Here is an 11,652-nt window from a genome sequence, read left to right as displayed (position 1 = left end):
TGATTCCTGACCAAAGAAAAAAAAATATTAGTTATTATTTTGAACTTTTAATAAATATATACTTTCCACTTAATTTTCAATATGTTATATTGAGTTTTTGGTCTTATTTTTTTTTATCATTTTACATATCAAAACGCTTGCATTAGTTAGGAGTAGGATTATATTAGGCGTGGTCGAGATATTCAGACAAACAGATTAATCTAACGAAATCAGTGCATCTAATACTGCATAGACAACAAGCAAAAGTAATTTATTTTATAACAGCGAAATGGATGTATTTCCGCACTCTTTTTTCAAATATGGAAACAATCATTATGTTTTCCAAAACATTGATATTAATTTATAAAGTTCAGTTTCATCTGCAATTGTATGTACACCTCAGATAATAGCAATTGTTTGATCTGATCATTTCATTCTTATCGAATCGTTAATTTTCAGTGGTATTTTCATCGTGCAGTGAAAATGCAAGCATATATTTTCGTCTTTTCAGTGGTGAAAGGTACTTGATCAGATTCTCATGATGGATGGTTGTTTTACGTCCAGCAGCAAATTAAATATATTTTCAGGACTAGGACATGTTAATGTAATATGAATATTAACGTTGACTTCATTCTACTCCAAAGATAAAATCTCAGTAAAGCATGGACATAGATATGCATTCAATATTGAAACTGAAGTACACCTTTTGTGCAAAAAAATTAAGCCACGTTCAATATTAACGTCAATTGCTGCTGTAATATGTTAAACAGTTAAAACAGAAGAAAGGGTATTATATAAGCTTCTTGTATTTTATGTCTCTCCTTTTTCTTTGGAAATTTCTCTTCATATACTACTGAAATCAATCACATTTGCCTATCCTTTTATTTTAAATGGATATGTGAAGAAAACAGATACATTTTTTTTAATCTGAAGTATGAATATTATCACCTTCAAGATTTGAGATCACAGTCCTTCAAAAAGATGTACTTAAATTGCTGATAATTGATAAAAACAGCAAAAACAAAAAAAAATGTGTATAAATTGAATCGTCTTAGTGCATTCGATAAGAAGGTTACTATGTTAGCTACACATAAATGGCAATTTATTTTTGTAACACTGATTTTTAAATGGAACAAATACCTCCGTTAATATAATTGATGAGCTGAGTTGCAAACTATATTTTTCAAAGATTTTCACTTGATTTTGATGACATACAACTGTGAAATACCAATCAATTTAAATGATAACATTTTACTTCAAGCAATTTACAAGAATAATTTAACGTTTGTAGTGTAAATGTTGCATAACAATGAATAAATAAGAAATATCTAAAAGTACTATAGTTGAATGTAAAACCAAGGAATAATAAAGGCATCATTAACAAACCAAGTTCACGACACAACGCCAATGCCAACAGGAAAAAGGCAAACAAATGATAATCCACAAAACCTTTAGAGAAATCTACCGATTATAAAATATGAACAAACCATAAACTGTTGACACAGAGATAAAAACAAGTCAGAAAAAAAACAATCTGATGGACATCAACATTGCTAATTGATTCAAAGTCGCATGACCAACTATTGGGTAGGGCCTCGAAACGGTTGACAAACTGTGATCTATAGACAGCAATGTAACTTTACAGAAAATATTTAATCCTATCTAACAAACTTGGCTTTGAACTAGCTGTCAGTAACTGCGAGAACTCTCAGATCTGTACATAGTGTCCTTTTTGTTGTTAAGGATGAAGGATAGAAAAAATACCCAGCCACGTCCGGTCTGTGTTTATGTTTGATGTTTTTCTGCTTTTTATCGATCGAATGAGTTAAGCCTTTTACAACTGATTTCTATAGTTTGTTCTTATTTTGTACTGTTACACCACTGTCCCATATAAATGGGGGGGGGGGGGGGGGGGGGTTGAGTGCTCACAAACATGTTTAACCCCACCACATTCTTCATGTGCCTGTCCCAAGTCAGGATCCTATAGTTCAGTGGTTGTCGTTTATTTATGTCTGTAATATTTTTTTTTTCGTTAATTGTTTTAATATAAATTAGGCCATTAGTTTTCTTAATTGAATTGTTTCATATTTTTCATGTCTGAGCCTTTATAGTCGACTATACGGTGTGCGTTTTCTCATTATTTAAGGCCGAACGTAATTGCTTACATCCACTTTATTTGAATTTTGGTGGATAGTTGTCTCATTGGCAATCATACCTCATCTCTTTATTTTTATATCAATCAGAATATTTAACATAGAAAATTGTTAATTGATTGAAAATCACTGGATCATGGCCTAGGAGGCAGGGTCACAAAATAGTAGTCAAACTGATATGTACTGACAGTAATGCAACTTCATATAAAATATCATTGATCTATCACAAGTAGTTCCTATCAAACTAACTTAAACAGAAAACTTAACTATTAAAATGGCTAATTAATCAGATTAATTTGCAGCCGCAGCCGTCGACGTCGCCGGAAAAGCAATCCTTATGTCTCACTTTCTGCATCTTTCGCCGAAAGCTAGACAAACATCTGGACGTGAACCTATGTGTCTAGATGGGTAAATATTTTCGCAAACGAAGAGAGTTGAAATCAAACGTATGGATACAATTAATGCTTAGTTTGAAGTAGGTGTAAAGATGGCATTGTTGAATATTAAACCAATTCAGTTAGTATTTTGAAATATAAACAGACAACGAAATGAAACTATTTAAACCTTTTGGACATTGATTTGTTATAATTTCTTGGTTTTGACCGTTATGATCATGTTCACAAAATTTGTTGCTGACGAAAAGTAATATTTATTTAGTTATAGTATAGGTACTGTTTTGCTTTTAATCTAACTTGTACAAACGATGTTAGTTTTGTACAATTTATAACAAATTCGAATACTTTGTTTTATTATATCTAGATGTTCAATTACATTAATCATTAGAAACTTAAAAACTATATTTCTTTATCAAAAATATTTATTTATGTTTTAATTCATTGTATAAATATTTATTCTATATTCAATTTTTTTTTATGAATTCACTTAAATATACGTAAACAGGTTTCATGTATCTATTTTGTGTGTTGTGTACTGGTGTTTTTGTGTTTGCCTGTTTGTCTGTTGGTGTTTTTATTTTTTACATGTAGCCATGGCGTTGTCAGTTTATTTTTGACTTTTGAGTTGGAATGTCCCTTTGGTATCTTTCGCCCCTCTATTTCACCGGTACTTAAAACTTTTATGAATATCAGATAGAAAATACATATGCTTTTTGATAATGACAGACAGACTAACTAGATCTTCTATAGATATCAAGGAATATTGAAAGCATGAATATGAAAGAAAAGCACCATCCTCACTACGGCATTACCGATACATATATAAGAATAAAACAACCTTTGTATTGCTACTCTTTATTACGACTGAAGTTGAAGGGTTCCGTCGCTTCACTAGAAGGTTGATAAAAATAGCACAAGTCAGTGTCGATATAAACGATTATCCTTCATATTCATTAATTAACATTTTGTAGAGTTCGTACATTATACTTTATATATTTCGAAAAAGATGAACCAGAAAACTCATTTACCAATAACCAACAACATACTGTAAGAAAACGAATAGTAAAGGAAATAATTTGGGCTGATTACTTTTAAACTGCACGTGAAAGCAGACGTAACATGTTGACTCTGCCAAAATGTCTTTTTCAAATGTATGCTTCATTTTAAGAAGGGATATTCAATGATGTTGACAAATGATCTGACACAAAATAATATTTAAATCACAAACACGTTTTGCATGATTTAAAGATGGTAAAGAAATTAGAATTTGACTGGTGCGTTGGTGTTTCATTTACCAACTAATGTGGTATCTGTGTTGTACAAATATAATTCACTGCAAGATATATCCCCAAAACATGTATGTGATGAATGTGTAAAGTACATATTCACAATGTTATATGACTTTTCTGATATGAAACACACCATTTTGGATACATCAGATTTTGCATAAAGCGTATTTGAACTTATTCTAAAATTTTACTTAGTAGTATCAAATTGGGAATTATTGATACGGTATGAACAACATGTTAGATCCTTCACATGCATCATATGATATATATGTGTGAGTAAAATGCATTTTGCGTCTGTCCGAAGTCAGGAGCCTCTGGCCTTTGTTAGTATTGTATGTTTATTTTAATTTTAGTTTATTTATATGTTTTGTAGTTGAGTGCGACGTCCATTTTCATTTTAACTAGTACACATGTTTGTTTAGGGGCCAGCTGAAGCCCGCCTCCCGGTGCAGGATTTTCTCGCTGTGTTGAAGACACATTCCTCTTTTCCATTCTCAATTTTATTTAACTTATTTGGCCCAATTAAACATATCAAAATTCATAGATATTTAAAGCAGTATGAGCTACAATTTAGACAAAAAATAAAATTATGATTTTTTTTGGTTTCAAACATCTATCGTAGCGGAATTGTGATATAATGCTTCCTTAATAGCAGTCAGTTTAGTTTAATTTTATCAAAATAATAAGCTCTTCTACATCGCTGATGTGTTATTGGCTTGCAAGCCATTAATTCAACCACATTTGAATTCGTATTCATGCGACCTTTAATTTTAACTGAGAAGGAGTTGGGATATGCATATGCTAAAATGATTATTTGTTGAGAAGAAAACAATGTCAACATTGAAAATAGAAACAAGCCAATACGTACATCTCATATATCCCAGTGAACTTGCAATTAAGGATACTACTGATACTAGAAGGACTGCTTCATACCTTGATCATTTCCTCAATATTTACACAGATGGACAACTTCACACGAAAATCTATGATAAACGGGACGATTTCAACTTCCCAATTATTAATTTCCCATTTCTCAGCAGTAACATACCCTCTGTCCCTTCGTATGGTGTTTACATATCTCAGTTGATACGTTATGCTCGTGCATGTTCACACTATACGGACTTCATATACAGGAGTGTGCTCCTAACGCAGAAACTGCTCCAACAAAGTTATGAGGAGAACAGATTAAAAATGACACGGACACCATCACGAATTGGTCGATCCATACGATGTGTCTTTGTCCAAACTAACTAAGGACATTTTTACCACGTGTTCGATTGTGGTTTGACATTACGTCGTCTGATCTTTTATTTACCAAACGTGACTTATTCCCGATTGTGCCTGTTTTGCTGAGTGTGAATTCGCTTTGCTATAAGACGTGTCACGGCACTTTTCTATCCAAAAATTTATGTATTTAGTTTTGATGTTATATTTGTTATTCTCATCGGATTTTGTCAAATGTCTTATCGTTTGTAGTTGTATATCTTATTTTTTTCTGTTGTATTCGTGTGTTATGGTAAAGATAATTAATCACCCAGTTCATTTATTAGTTTTTTTTGGCTGTGAATTTTTTATGTGCTGGTTTGTGTTGTTTTATGTATCCGTTTTTATTTTGTAGTTAGTCAACACTTCGGTGTTATCATGTATATCTATTATATAGTCATTTTTATAAATTTACTGTTTGCAAAAGTATGAATTATTCTAAATACTAATGATTTTCTTATCCCAGACATATAACCTTAGCCGTATTTGGCACAACTTTTTGGAATTTTTGGTCCTCAATGCTCTTCTACTTTGTTATTGTTTTGGCTTTCGAATTTTTTTGATATGAACGTCACTGGTTAGTCTTGTGTGGACGAAACGCGCGTCTTGCGTATTAAATTTTAAACCTGGTACCTTTTGTTAGCTATTATTCGTATGTTTCTCTGTCCTATATTGTAGTACTGTCATGTAATGTTGTCATTTTAATGTTATATTTAACATTGCCATAAAAGCGGGAGCTTTGGCTAGCCACAAAACCAACCCACCATTTCTTTCTTAAAATGTCCTGTACCAAGTCAGGAAAATGGCCATTGTTTATATATTATAGTTTTTTTCTGTGTGTGTTACATTTTAATGTTGTGTTTCTGTTGTGTTACATATCTCCTCTTATATTTGATGTGTTTGCCTCAGCTTTAGTTTGTAACCCGGAATTTTTTTTTCTCAATCGATTTATGAATTTCGAACAGCGGTATACTACTGTTGCCTTAATTTATAGACTAACGGGATAAATCATTTCGTTGATTGATTTTTCCAACAAATAATCAAATATATACAGGTTAAAATAAGGATTGACAGTTTTGTTTTCTGACATGAAATCATACACACCTAGAAACATCGTCATTAAACGATTGCACGTGGTTGTCTGTCTACTAGTATTAATATTTCTATTTATGTTTACATCGGGTAATAGGACTCTCGACATTCTATGAAGGTTATTTTGATGGTTAATTACATAGTCTACAATAAAACTCATGAGAACCTGATGCATTATAACGAGTCCATGCATTGTTAATTGTTTCTTTTGACTTTATTTTGATAAACCTTTTAAGTACGTGATATATATAATATGAGAAATTCAGTGATCATGAATTTGACAGCTAATGTCTATTCAAACGACGAATTATTAAAGCATTTGATTCCAAGAAATGCAAAAGATTAGAAAAAATTATAACGGTTCTACTATTACGGTTTCAATTTTTATAAACAATTAAACGTATTCTCGACAGAATAAGAATTCAGAAATTTTCGATATGTAGTTTAATTAGTTATTGGAAAATATATGTTTTGTCTAATGAGCAAAATTTTTGATGAGTGTCTACATTAAATTTCTGCCAATTGCAAAGGTATCGAAATTAACATGCATTTGTTATTGCCTGGACAACTAACAAAAGACATAATTGAATCTCCTGCACAAACAAAATATGATTTTGACAGTTAAGTATTAAAGGTGTTTTATTATTGTACTGAAATTTAGTTTTGATATGTTTGAATGATGAATAATCAAAATTATATTAAGGAAGGAAGATAAATAAGTTTTTTTAACATTGCAGTGTGTCTTGACTAATACTGTTGAACTGAAAACAAATATTCTTACGTTTTTGAACACGCGCATGTATAGAACTAGAGAAGCAAGAAACAGCAAATTGTTTTTAAATATAGATAAATAATTTCTTTTAAGGAAGTTCGCTTATCATGTTTTGGAACTTTTGGCAGATTTTCGAAATCCTCTGGTTTTATCTATTTCAATGCCTTAAAAAATTTTGCCCTTTGACCCCAATTTTTCTTTTTAAAAATCTTTTACATGCATAATTATAAGCCATCTGTAAAAGTCTTATAAAATCTTAATTATCTTTAATAGTTTTTGAGAGCCTTAACTTGTCAATGATAAAGCTATGAAAAATCAAGAGAGAATATTTTCCCGCCAAAATTTCAATGGCTAATATCTCGAAAACAAGCACATTGACCTATATTTTATTTTTGCTCTTTTTGTTCCTTTATTAATCCTCTATGTATATATACTAGTGTTATGAAAAGCTTGATATTTTGAAACTGAGTAGCGAACTTCCTTAAGATAATCGTTTCAATTGCAATTATTCTAAGAGTATATGAAATGAATAAGAGTGAGTGGAGTAGGGTGTTTCGAAAACACATTAATATAGAGACAAAGACAAACATGAGCTTTTGTAGCCTCTTGAACGAATGCCATATAATAATTACAGCATTTTATCATGTTTTAGTCCACATATGTGTCAGTAGCATACGTTGTGGTACAATATGGTTGTTGTTGTTTTGACAAATTCTTACATATTCTTGTTTTTCAATTATATCTTTACCATATATTATTGGAGCATGCAAAAGCAGGTCAAACAAATGTCAAATACTGGCTCCGACCTTTTACAATTATTACCAACAATTGCAAAATTATGAGTAAATAAATGTTTCTAATTGGAATTTAAAAAACTTATTGCAACAAACATAACATAGTCTCAAAATTTAGTACTGAAGAATCGAATCATATATGTAAACCATAGAGGAAAATTACAATACGAAAATAATTAACTGAAACCCCAAGTTTTTAATTAATATATAAAGTAAAAGTATGAGACAAAATACTGTGTTAAGATATAATCGGTATGTTTAGACACAAAAGTTAAAACGTATAGGTCTCGAATGAGTATGCCTGTATGTTTCGCGCACTTTTTTTACAATAAGATTAAACAATCATTATGGTTTGTTATAAATTGAAAGAATTGAATCGAATACCTAACTTTAAGTGGTATTTTTCATCATGGTTAAATGTCCATTATCATATTTCCGTATACAATTTTGTGTATTCACTCAAGTATTTGATATAACATTTTTGTGGAAACACCTATCACGCTTTATATGAGATTTATAGGAGTAACACGACGGGTGTTACGTGTGTAGCAGGATTTGCTTACTGTTCCGGAGCACCTGAGATCACCCCCAGTTTTTGCTGGGGTTCGTGTTGCTCAATCTTTTGTTTTCTATGTTGTTTTGTGTGATGTGGTTTATCTCTTTGTCTCTTTCTTTTTTAGCCATGGCGTTGTCAGTTTATATTCGACTTATGAGTTTGAATGTCCTTCTGGTATCGTTCGCCTCTCTTTAATAAGATGATGATCATGATGGATGCTTAACGTGCAGCTTCATTTAAATTCGTATTCAGGACGGGAATATTTAAGTGTAATATCAATATTAGCGTAATTTTGAACTAGGCCGAGCTGATCCAGATTTGTGTACGTGCTAGTTCACAAAGTAACAATCCACAAGAAGACATGTAGCCATACCCGGAAGCATTGTTCTGACTCCGAGCCGACCAGTCTTTGCTCTCACTCCTTTTAAAACTAAAGCATTTAAGGATGTTCATCTCTGAGGAGCCAAACATTTCTAGAATTAAACTTTCTTCTTAACCTGATTATTTTGGGTTTATATTACTGTAAGGAAGTAATTGATGAAGTAATAGTTATACACCGAGGGATAGGTGTGTCTGGATAAAAAAAAACCGTCGGCCGGAGGCCGCAGGGGTTTCTTATCCAGACACGCCGTATCCCGAGGTGTATAACTAACTTACACCCCATTCTAAACCCTATATTTGTTAACATTGATTATTAAATGGAAAAAAAAATGAAAAAACGATAGCATATTTATTGATAATATCAAACCATGATTTTATAAGAATTTTTTTATTACATGAAACCCCACTAGTAACCTTTCTTTGATTATCTTCGTTCAAACTTTGACAAGTGAGTATATTTTACAAATGTCAAAGTTGTTTTACATATTCCCGTTAAATCCATGTGCTAATATAGATCAGCAGGTCAAGGTTGACTGTTTCGTGTATTCTTCTTACAAACAAAAAATACATCATGCTCTTTGTATTCAGTTGTCAATATGGACGGGTATAAGACGGACGACATTTTGTGGCAAGCGTTGGATTTGGTAGAACAGACTTAAAGATGAAGTCAATATTATAACCCAAAGTACTTACCTGTATCAGTTTAATAAAGGTAATCATAACTTTATTTTATATCTTTAATACGGTTTTATGGAACAAAAGCCCCTCCCCCCTCTTCTCGGGAAAAAAAACCCATTCATATTCGGACATACTAAGGGATAGGTGTGTCTGCATTAGAAACCCGACTACCAGACACGCTCAACATACAAAGATTCAGATTTAATATTTAGGAACTCCCTTTTTGGGGGCAATCAGGGGCTGATCCAGCCGGGGGTTCCCAACTCAAACGAAAAAGGGGGGGTCCAACCATTCAAATTGCATTTATCTTTTAAATAAAAGTCGGGTCCAACCCGCGGAACCTCCACCCCCTGATCGACCACTGGGTAACCGAGGGGGAGGGGGTCCGGGAGTTAGAATCCCCGTTTTTCAATGCTTTAGAATTTAGAATAGAGACATATGACTGGGATAAAAAAAAAATATACCTTCAAGCAAAGGAGTATTTAAAGGATAATTTTGTATTCAAAAAAGATGCTTAATTTTTTTTTTCGCTATTGGAATTTCCTAAAATGTGTTTTTTTAATATCTTGAAACAATTTGTAGTGAACACTATTAGTAAGTTCTTATGCTCATGCTATTTAAAAAAAATAATCAATTTCTATTGATACAAATAACAATGGACTTTGTTTGCGGGATGTAGAAGCAGGGGTTTCTAGAAACCCCGCTCGTCACACCCTGTGGTCAAAATCCATTGTTATTCGTAACAATAGATCTATTCAATTTACACTTGTTTCAGAAATAGAAACTATGAAGTATAACAATAGAACTGGGGTGTAAGAAAAAATCATATCTTGATGCATTTCTTTTCTTCTTTTTTTTTGCTACGGTCATTTGAAAGTACCCCATTCTTAATGATTTTCCCATTTTTCGTCAATGTTTACCCATTTTTGGGCTATAATCACGAAAAAAATCACAGTTTCACAATTAAACTTTTTTCATACTTTCACTAAAGACAAGATGGACTTATCTGAATAGATTTAACTTTAAAAACTGTAGGTTGGTGTTAATATTAGAAAGATTTATAAAATGTTGTTGCTTTTTCGTGTCAAATTGACGATGCTATCAATTTTGTAAATTTTGGATTTTTCTCTTTTTTTGGAACCTAAAGCATATTATTTCAACTTCTTTGTTATAAATCATTGAAAAAATACATATTTAAGAATTTTGAAAAGACAAAATATATATGGGATGTACATACTTTTGATAACATTATTTCTTTGTGCCCTTCACCAATTTCACTGACTGGATTGGTTATAAAATTTGTAAATGTTTAACTTATTTCTTAAAAATTACTTAATGTAAGTACACAATTTTTTCACAGAGTTTAGTTTTGTTATAATTTTTTTTAAATTCATTGATATTTTCCACTTGTATCACATGTTTTGGAAATAATTCCCGAACGATATTTCAACGAGACTGAAACATCGGAAGAATACATCCTTAAAAGAACAAGAATAACTGAAGTACGATTAGGTTTTAAATTTCGAATTATGTCTATAGTTATTTGCCGTTTAATACACCTATTTATGCGAAAAACTACGGTCTTTATTCACTGCAATTTCTGCTGCAATATGTAAAACGGTTGAAAAACAAAAATATAAAGATATTATATGAGCTTCTTGTATTTTATGTCTCTTCTTCTTTTTATTTGGAATTTTCTCTCTAATAAGTACATTTGAAATCGATCACATTCGTTCGCCGGTAATTTATATTTCAAATAGATATTTGTAGTAAAGGGAAAAAAGTTGTAAATTTCAAATACAAATGATATCTTTGACAAGTTTTGAGATCACAAAATTTTGAAAATGAATATGTTAAAATTGCTGTTGGTCTTTAAAAAACAGCAAAACAAATTTGATTTTACTACATTCATTGTATAGCATTTAATGATGATAGCAAGGTGACTGTCACCTACTCATAACTAGCAATTTTTTTTAGTAACACAAATCCTTAATTGAAATTAAATACTTCCTTTATTATAATAGCTGCGTTGAGTTGCAAACTATATTTTTGAAGAATTTTCACTTTATTTTGGTAAAATACAACTGACAAATATCAATTTGTTTTAATGATAATATTTTAGCAATTCACAAGATCACTATAACGGTTTTAGCGAAAATGTTGCATAACAATGAGAAAACAGAAAATGTCTTCAATGTATATCATTGCATGTTAATCTAAGGAAGAATATAGGCGTCATTAACGAACCAACACTCGTTAACGCTATAAGAAAAAAGGGCAAACAAACAACAATCCACAAA

Source organism: Mytilus californianus, unplaced genomic scaffold (genome assembly GCF_021869535.1).
Source record: "Mytilus californianus isolate M0D057914Y unplaced genomic scaffold, xbMytCali1.0.p SCAF_12, whole genome shotgun sequence".
Lineage (NCBI taxonomy): Eukaryota > Metazoa > Mollusca > Bivalvia > Mytilida > Mytilidae > Mytilus > Mytilus californianus.
This window is presented reverse-complemented; position numbering follows the sequence as displayed.